This window comes from Nannospalax galili, unplaced genomic scaffold (assembly GCF_000622305.1).
Source record: "Nannospalax galili isolate Female #2095 unplaced genomic scaffold, S.galili_v1.0 scaffold7, whole genome shotgun sequence".
NCBI classification, from domain to species: Eukaryota; Metazoa; Chordata; class Mammalia; order Rodentia; family Spalacidae; genus Nannospalax; species Nannospalax galili.
This window is the reverse complement of record NW_008359081.1, coordinates 9,009,596-9,019,836: the sequence shown is the minus strand read 5'-3', so window position 1 is coordinate 9,019,836 and position 10,241 is coordinate 9,009,596. Positions and strand designations below refer to the sequence as shown.

Here is a 10,241-nt window from a genome sequence, read left to right as displayed (position 1 = left end):
TCTCTGTTTTGGCCATTTGTAACCTTTTGGATTCCTGTCCCTCTGTTGCAGGAGGGATCTTCATTAATGAGAATTGAGAGATTCATTAGTGTCGTCCTCATTACTCCTGTTCTATGTTCCATGCACGTTAGATGTAGAGGATGCATTGTAAATACGGGGACGGGGTATAAAGATGATCAAGATCCTTTGAGATATTCTGTATAAAATACACAGAATTTCAATAAAAAACAAACTTTAAAAAAGATTGTCTACCATCATCAAGTTGGCTTCATTCCCCAAAGATGCAGAAATGGTACGACAAATATAAATCAATAGGTGTAATCCACGACATAAACACACTCAAGGACAGAAAGCACTTGATCATCTCAGATGCAGAAAAGGCATTTGACAAAATCCAGTATTAATTCGTGAAAAAAGTCATGGAGACCTTATGGATACATGGAACTTATCTCAACATAATAAAGGTAATATACAGCAAGCTCACCACCAACATCCTACTAAGTGGAAAAAATTCAAAGTATTTTCACTAAAATCAAAAATGAAGTTTTACCTAGAGTAATAAGAAAAGTAAAGCAGTTAAATGGGATACAACTTGAAAGTGTCAAAGTATCCTTATTTGCAGATGATATGATTCTATACATAAAAGGCCCTAAAGACCACACCAGAATATAAGGTTTTTGAAAGATGTGGAAAGATACCCTAAGGACACTCATTCTATGCTTTAATAAACTGAAATTAAGGGAGGTGTTGGGAAACCCTAAAAACCTGGACTCTCTCAGTAGTGCGAACTGAAACCATATTCCTCTTCTGAAAACATCCCAGGATCACTTTACTTATAACAAAGCAACTAGACAACTGATGTGACAAAAAGCATAGAAGGTAGGAATTGGCTAGGCAGTTAGGGTAAAAAGACCCCAAAGAAAAGCAGCCAGTTTCTTGGCTAAAAGTCACAATGTCCTTGGGTCTCTTAGCAACATACTCTGTTCCAAAGGCCAAAAATGTCAAAAGTGTTTGGGAGCTTTTATCTAATCCTTAAGAGATTTTAGTGTTACCTCTTCAGAGGGGGGAATGTTAGAGTAGCACAGAGCCCCATAAAAAATAAAAGAAGAAGAAAGAGTTTTTCTTTAAAAAAAAAAAAAAGCGTATTTCAGTTCTGAGGTTCTTGACTGAAGTTGCTAGATTCTAGTGACCAGGAAGGAACCTCACCTGCATAAGTAATTTACTTTGGTCCCAAACCAATGGTAGAGACAATATTTACATCCAACTCCCTATTTCTAAGATGTGGCTGGTATTCTCAAGATAATGATTTTGACCAGAAATACAGTCTTCTGGGCATAACATGGTTATTGCACCCATGAATCACAACATCTATGGTTATCTATATAATAGCTGTACAATATCAACCCAGCCACCATTCCAGCATAGTTGGGGGACATGTTCCCAAGGCCCCACCGCTACTGAGGTGTTATTAGCAGTAGATACTTTCTGGAGGAGGGAGAATCATTCTTATTTGAGGATGTGGCCTCAATAGGTTTCCCGTGGTCCAGTGGATGGCCACATCCCCATGCACATTTGGGCAGCAGCAACTGGACTTAGGTGGGTTATCAAAACAAGAAGAAATGAAGTTGGAAGGATGTTTTGGGGAGGATTGGGGGGAGTTGAAAGAGGAAAATTGGGGTGAACAATCGTTGTATTTCATTTGCACATGGAAGAAATCATCAAATAATAAATATAATAAAAAGTTAAATGTTTTTCATCCTCTGCAATGAAAGGTACAAAAACAGATGACAGAAATGGTAAGTTTGAAGCAGATTGTCATAACTGTCTCAAAATGAAAATCAAATAAAATGTATGACAGAAAGTTTATAAATGGAAGAAGTACATAGACAGATACACATTAGTTTTAGGAGGGAAATAGGTATCATGTAGTGTCTGTAAAAGTTCCCCAGATAGCTTCTATGATTTCTCTAAGCTTCAATTTGCCTCTCTGTACCTGAAGTAATGGTGCCTCCCTCATGCATAGTTTTCCAAAATTCCATGAGGTAATTGGTGAAGTACTCACTTTACCGTTTATTGTGTAAGATTTATACTTATTAAATGGTTGTGCTCATTCATTAAAGGAGTGCCAAGCAGGGTCACTGGACCCTCACCTGAGTATCCAGCCACTCTTCTCAGCTAACTACTCTAGACTTGGAAGACAAAAGAAAAATGAGGAAGAACCCAATAGAGGGATGCTTTTGGAAGCCCTTGTCAAGACACTCCAACGGACTCTCATATGAACATTTGAAAATTGCCCTGTTCTGACTTTTTTCTAGTTCCTTGTCTAGAACTTGTAATGCTAATTACTCTTGCTTTTACTACTCCTTCATATCTCCTATTCATGACTCAAGGACTTTCTTTTTCCCTTAGAGATAAGAGTTATGCAATTTGGGAGCCTTTTAGATAGACCCACTGAAAGGGTACTCTAATTGCCTGACCCTGTGTCAGACCACCAGAGCGGTCTGCGTCCCTATTCCCTATTGGCAATTTGGGTAACCCCTTCAGAGGATGGTGTGATAAGAACAAGAGGTAGGAATTGGCTAGGCAGTTAAGGTAAAAAGACCCCAAAAAATGTAGCCAGTTTCTTGGCTAAAAGTTAAAATGTCCTTGGGCCTGTCCATTGGGGGAATGTTGGAGGGAGGGAGTGGGCATGGATTTGATCAAAATACCTTATATACATGTATGAAATTCTCAATAAAGTTTTTGTAAAAGTTAAAAAAAGATTCTATAATTGCAACTATTATTACTCTCTGGACTAATATATTTATTACATGTCAGCAAAATATTGGCCTAAATTGGAATCCTACTTCACAATCCATTAAGGACTTTCAAGTATATGTTGATCCTTTTTAATTCAGTCAATACACGGAATCCTTCCTAAAATTCTCGAGTAGATAGAGCCATCACTAGTCTAAGAGTAAAGATGCATTCAAATGGCCACCTGATATGAAGACATAAGGATGGGACCTAATGTAGTGTTTAGTCGTTGACCAAGTGGTCTTTAAAGCCCTTGCAGTCTTGAAATTTTGGATCACTTGTGTCTCTGAACCTCTTTATTGACTGCAAACTCATGAGCAGAGGTGAACTGTGGAAGACATAAGGGACATATCATGACACAAAGCCATTGTCAAACCTGTGCCCCACACCAAAGGGAACCATTTCCTCCTTAGAGAGAAGCATTCTAGCTCCTCCCAGTCAAAGATGGATCCCCTTAAGACGCCTCTTCCAGTGGCATCTGCATTGCAAGAGTTACCTCTGAGAAAGAGACAAGTTTGCAGAAAATGTTTTCCCAGTGGAGAAAAAATTGGCAGAAGCACAAGTAAATTAAAATAGTAAAACGGTACAATACTGCTAGAAAATCTAAAATGGGCACAAGCAATTAATTGATCGTAACAATGGGAAGGATGATTTAGGCATCAATCTGATATATGATATGAAAAATACAAATTCGACTTAGAGCCAACATGGCCATATCTAGCAAAGGGGCGGTGGTGGCCCCCAAGCGAGGGCGATGGCAAGGGTTTTGGGTCTTGCTGGACCAATGGCTGGACGCCCTGGGAGTGGACCGAGGAGTTTATGGTGCCTACGTCCTTGGTGTCCTGCAGGAGGAGGAGGAGGAGGAGGAGGAGGAGAAGCTGGACACTCTGCAGGGTATCTTCTCTGCTTTCCTGGAAGAAGATTCCTTCCTTAATTATCTGCCAGGAAATCGTGGAGCAATCGTCAGAAACACAAAATGTCATCACCAAAGTGAAGAAGGAGGATGAAGTTCAGGCTATTGCCACCCTAACTGAGAAGCAGACTCATATTTTGGTAAAGCCCAGGATGGTAGCAGAAGAGGAGAAGCAGAGAAAAGGGGCCCTGCTGGCCCAGTATGCCGATATGGCAGATTAACAGGATGAAGGAGATGAGAAGGGTGGTTCCGGTGCCTCCATGATGAACCTGGATTCTGACAAATCCGTGTTCCAAAACACCAACGTGGAAGATGTTCTCAGTGCTTGGAAACTGGAGCGAGACTCACTTAGGGATGAGTCCTAAAAGAAGAACGAACAGGGAGAGGGACAAACTTGAAAAGCAGGAGAGCAAGGAAAAGGAAAAGAAAAGGGCACAGAGAAGGGAGCGAAAGCCATAACCTTAGTCCACTCTATTCCTTTTATGAACGGATGGAGCATTTATTTAAGAGAAACGAGAGACTGTTGCATCTCCCAGACCTTGCCGAGGCTTTCCCACTTTGTTTACACAATCAAAAGGAAAATCACAATCACTTCTATCAAATGTGCCATGGCTTGGTGGCGTGGGCAATCAATTATAGCTAGTGTCTTTACCAAAGATCTGTAATTGGGGAATCTTTTATATTTTAATACTGAAGTTGTGTGCTCTTTGGCTTTTTTTAAAGGTCTTCTCTCACTTTGGATAATCAACAGGATTCAGAAAGTTAACAGTTACAGCTTTCATCCTGAAGAAATCATGACTCTTCTAAGATAAAAAGGAAGTGAAAATAGCCTCGGAGTCAACATATGCCCCTAAATGTACTGGGGGTTTTGTTTTGTTTTTGAGACAGGGTTTCATTCTGTAGTACAGGCTGGCCTTGAACTCATAGAAACCTTGCCTCAGCCTCCCAGTGTTGTGATTCCAGGCATGAACCACCATCCCTAACTATAGCAGTAGTTTATGGCTGACATAGCTATTGCAGAGCCCTATCTGGAGCTGGGTTTTAAGTTATATGACAGCAGATTAGGAAAGTGGGAAGAAACTATTTGGGGATATGACAGATCAAAGAATATTTTTTAAATGTTTCAACCTGGGTTGGGGATGTAGTTCAATGTTGAGTACTTGCCGATCATGTATAAAGCACTGGGTTTGATTCCCAGTACTAAAGGAAAACAAAAAACAAAAAACTTCAACCTATGGTAGGAGAAAGCATCATTTTAAATAGCGAGCTACCTATATTTTCTCATGTGGTCTGTGACTTTAAGAAGGATGTATCAGTATGGAATATAAGGAATCATTGTTAGGCTAAATTAATCTATTTTTTTAGACCAGGCTGGCCTTAATCTCACAGAGATCCACTTGCCTCTGCCTCCAGAGTGCTGGCCTGACTAGATTAATTTTTTATAATCATGAATCCCCTTGAGTCTCCTTTTGGTTTTAATCCTGATTTACCCTACAGCCACGTCCACCATGACTTTTTTAAATTGAAAAAAAGCCCTTATGTTTTTAAAGAAAGTTTACGATTTTGTGTTAGGCTGTACTCATAGCTCTCCTCCACCCAGGTTGGACAGAAGTGCAACATGAGTATTAGGACTTAATTCCTGGTTTAAAGAAACTGAAAGAATTACCCTTTTAGAGGAAAAGCACTGGAAATTTTGCTAACACAGATACTTAAGAGTGTACATAATAGATGGTTAACAAATTTATGAACCTAGCAAATGGCCAACTTGCTTGGGAGAAAAGTAAACGGAAACTCTCCAGTACTTGTCATAAGCCACTTGCAGTTATGAATAAAACCCTTCTATTTGACTTCAGACAACAACTATCAAAAGCCTTCCAAAGGCATGTTCTCTGACAAGACACAGTAGCTATTTCATACCAGGGGTCAGCAAACTGCCTGTCACATCCCCAAATAATTTCTTCCCACTTTCCTAATCTGCTGTCATATAACGTCATTTTTTGTATGGGGCAAATTAAAAATGGTTTTATATTTTTACAAGGTTATAAAAGAAAGACTGCATGACAGAACATACGTGGCCTAAAAAACCTAAAATATTTACTATCTAGCCCTTTAGAGACAGTTTGCTTGCTTATTTTTATAACAGTGGCTAATTGCTTTTGTGCAGGAAGTTAAAGAGAAAAGTACGGTTAAGGAAAAGGAGATACATTACCTCTTTGTCCTACAACCATGACATTGAAAAATTAACCACCTTTTAAAAAATAAACTTTAAGTCATCAAAAAAAGAAAAATACAAATTCTTAAAAAAACATTGCAAATAATATCATAAATTTTCATATCAGACACCAATAGACTTAGTAGAACTTGGTGGTTAGCAGCATAGGAAGAAAATATGAGCATATATCAGAACTTAGAATCCAAATATAGCTAGTACTTCTTTTTGGAAGGGTAGAATAGGAATTTGATGAATCAACTCTTAGTAAAAAAAAATAATAATAATGTCATATGTATTCCTAAGAAGAAACCGTCATTAGAAATAAGTAGTAGTTTGAATATAAAACATTTGTGGTTTGAAGTTAAATGACAAATCTATAATATCAAGATATCTCATGTTTGTTGAGAGCCTCCTGAATAGCAGATGTTATACCATGTGAGTTCCATGCATCCTTTCATTTAATCCATGAGGTAAATAGGGTTTTGTTCCATTTCACAGATGAGTAAATTGAGTTCTTTGTGTGAGAGTTCTTGTGTGGTAGAGAAAAATTTCTGAGTCATGTGGTACTTAGGAAGCTAGAGAGGTATTTGTTCTATGTATTTCTAAGATCAGGAGTCAAACAAGAAAGAAAGTAGGATTTTGCAATGAATAAGTATAGGAATCGGCTTGAAAACCCATGAAACTTGAATATCCTAAACACGTTTTCAAATCTTTTAATGTAACAGTAGATTTAACACAGAAGCCTTAAGGAACACAAAGAAAAAGAGATGTGAAGGAGGTAAATATGATGCGATGCACAATTCACCTGGAGGTGAGGACTTTACTTTCAGAATGAGAAGTTTGACTAGATTGGTTACCTCCTAAGGTTGGGACATGATGTCAGTCATGACCTAAGTAAACAATGACAGAGGCTGTTAGCCAGAACAAATAGATTTCCTATAGCACTTAAACATGGGATGTCTTCTTTTTAACAAATTTCTATTTCTATTTTTATTATTTTAATGTATTTTTATTAATTCTTTGAAAATTTTATACATGCATACAATATATTTTATTATATTCACTCTCCGTTCCCCACTCTTCTTCCTAGCTCCTCTCAGATGCACCCTTCACCTCCTCCTAACCTGTGCCTTCTTTTTTATTTATAATCCACAGAGTTCAATGTGTGCTGCTCCATATACTCATGGGCTCTAGTTTGCCTTCAAGTGCTGTGTCAAAACACTCTGAGCAATACCAACTTGAGCAGGAAAGGGTTTATTTGACTGACATCTCCCAGGTTACAGTTCATCACTGAAGGAGCCCAAGGTAGGAACTCAGGGCAGGAACCTGGAGGCAGGAGCTGGAGCACAGGCCATGGAGGAACGCCGCTTACTGGCTTGCTCCCCTGGCCCCTGCTCAGCTTGCTTTCTTATGCAACGCAGGCCCACCTGCCCAGGGGTGGCACCACCCACAGTGGGCTGGGCCCTCCCACATCACTCAGCAATCAAGAAGATGCCCCACAGACATGGCCACAGGCCAGTCCAATGGAGACAATTCCCCAACTGAAGCTCCCTCAACCCAGGTCTGTCAAGTTGACAACTAAAGCTATCCAGCACAATTGACCCCTTGTCAACTTGACACATAAACACATTGCTATTAAACCACAAGTTTTTCATTTCTTGTTCCCAAGACATGATGTTAATATTAATATAACAACACAAGATAGTACAACTTTAAAATTCCCCACAGTCCTTAAAAATTGAAACATTTAAAAAATTCAGTCTCTTAAAAAAAAGTCTCTTAACTGTGGGTTCCTGTAAAATCCAAAACAAGTACTCTCTTATTTCAAAAGGGAAGAATCAGGCAAAACCAAAGTCTAGCAGAGTAGCTCAAGGGTGGATATCTGGGATTCAATCACAATTTTCTGGTCTCTAAAGGGTGTGGGCAACTCAGTGTCTCTGGCTCTACTATCCACAGCACACACAGCTTGTCTCAAAGGCCCAAGCTGGCTCCATTCCACACATCTGCTGCTACCCTTTGTGGTCATCCCATGGTCCTGGTATCTCCAAAAAGCTGGGGTCTCCGCTGAAACTCAGAGTGCACCTTCACCAGTGACCTTTTCTGGCTTCTCAGGGTTCCAAGCCTCAGCTGCTCTCTGTGACCCCTTCATGCTTTCAACACCAGCACCACGCAGGAGACTCTTACACATTACCAAGTCCTGCTTCCAACTTGAGATGGAGGCTCAGGTCCTGTCTGGACCATACTTTCTGTGTGCTGGCCCTGAATAAATAATTCCCAGAAGATTTTGTCACAGTGGTGCTTGTCCCTTGTTAACTCACAGCTAATTCTTCAGTCCCAACAGACCAGAGACCACAGATTCTCAATTCAAAATATACAAACATCCCTGATCATCTTTACTTCCCTTTGAAGCTTCACAAGCCAGGCCTCCATCATCTACACCTCCTTCAGCAGAACTGTTCCAAGCTCCACAGCAACAGCTCACTAAGCTCTAAGCACTCAATAGCTTTTCCAGACTTAAAGTTCCAAACACTTACACAATCCTCCCCCAAAACACTGGGTCGGGTCTGTCACAGCAAATAGCCCACTCTCTGGTACCAATTTCTGCTCTAGTTTGCTTTCAATTGCTGTGACAAAAATACTATGACCAATACCAAATTGTTCAAGAAAGGGTTTATTTGGCTTACATCTCCCAGGTCACAGTTAATTACGGAAGGAGTCCCGGGTAGGAACTCAGGGCAGGAACCTGGAGCACAGACCGTAGAGGATTGCCGCTTACTGAGTTGTTCCCCTGGCCCCTGCTCAACCTGCTTTCTTATACAATACAAGACCACCTGCCCAGGGGTTGCACCACCCACAGTGGGATGGGCCCTCCCATATCCTTCAACAATCAAAATGCCTCACAGACATGGCCACAGGCCAGTCCAATGGAGACAATTCCCCAATTGATTCTCCCTCTACCCAGGTGTGTCAAGTAGACAACTAAAGCTATCCAGCACATCATAGGTGTGGGGCCATCAACTGCAGCATGGTGAAGCTACCAGGGGCCATACACTTAAAGAAAACTGACTCTCCTTTCTCCAGAAGTCATAAACATCAATAGCTCCCCAGTTAGGGGTGCACACTCAAGAGTCCCTCCCAAACATGCTGAAATGCTGACTGGCTTGATCTTGTGCAGGCAACCACAGTTGCTGTGAGTTCATGGGTGCAGTGTTCCTATCAGGTCCAGAAGACCCATTTTTCTCTGTTCTTCCCCAATCTTTGGCTATTTCAATCTTTATTACAGTCTTTCTATCCCCTTTCTTGATGATCCATGAGCCTTAGGAGAAAGGCATGAGCTAGAGATGTTCCATTTTTGGTTGAGTACTCCACAGACTTTTGCTCTCTACACTTTTACCAATACTAAGTTTCTACTTTATAATTCACTGCACAAAGAACCTTCTCAGATGAGGTCTGAGAGCTATTAACATTGCTCTTGATTGTCCATCAGAGCTTTACAGTAAGATAAGACCCTATTTCTGAAGATATCACAAAGTTGAGTTATAGAACATGGTGAAATCAAGTTGGTACTGACCAGAAAGCTTCCTCCCTTCTGGCTAGCTTTCATAGTATAAGAAAATGCTATTCAGGCTTCTAAGGGCTAAAAGTTATTGGTCCTACATAGCTGTGTACCCTATGAACTATAGCAACAACCAATGTGGCAACGTATGCCCATAGATGCAATAATAGCACGAATGTTATGAGATTAGCCAACTGTTTTCTGGTTGGATTTAAGGATCATACCACAGGAGGAAATGCATACTTGGTACTATAAGTCTGGTCAAGGACCCATGGTTGGGGAGTTCATAGGCTTCGGGGATGAATCTACCACGATTATTTTGCTAAATGGACATAGTATCTAACCGACCTCTAAATTTCTACCTCTATACCCATAGATTGTTTTTATTTTTTTTAATTGCTTATAAAGTAACAGGTTTCTGTATGGGATTTCATTCATATTTTAGTTTGTTTGATTAACCCCCCCACTCACCCTCATCTTTCTGCCACGTCTTTCTCCACTGTACCCTTTTGTCCCTAGTAGTCCCACTTCCACGTTGTCCTATTGTCTTCCCCACCCTTCTCCCCTAAAACTTCTTTTTCTCAATTGCGTAGGCCCCTGTTGAGTTTCTTGGCCTTATTGCTATTTATTGACACCTGAATAAATATATTTAAAAGTTAGAAACCATGATCCATGAAGAGAGAACACATGATATTTGTCTTTCTGGGCCTGGGTTATCTCTCCTAATATAATGTTTTACAGTTTCTTCTATTTTCTTGCTAAGT

General features: G+C 40.2%; 1 pseudogene; it reads left to right on the top strand.

Moving 5' to 3' along the window:
- The first annotated feature begins 3,503 nt into the window (after window positions 1-3,503).
- Window positions 3,504-4,168, top strand: LOC103725434 (annotated as a pseudogene).
- Window positions 4,169-10,241: the final 6,073 nt, after the last annotated feature.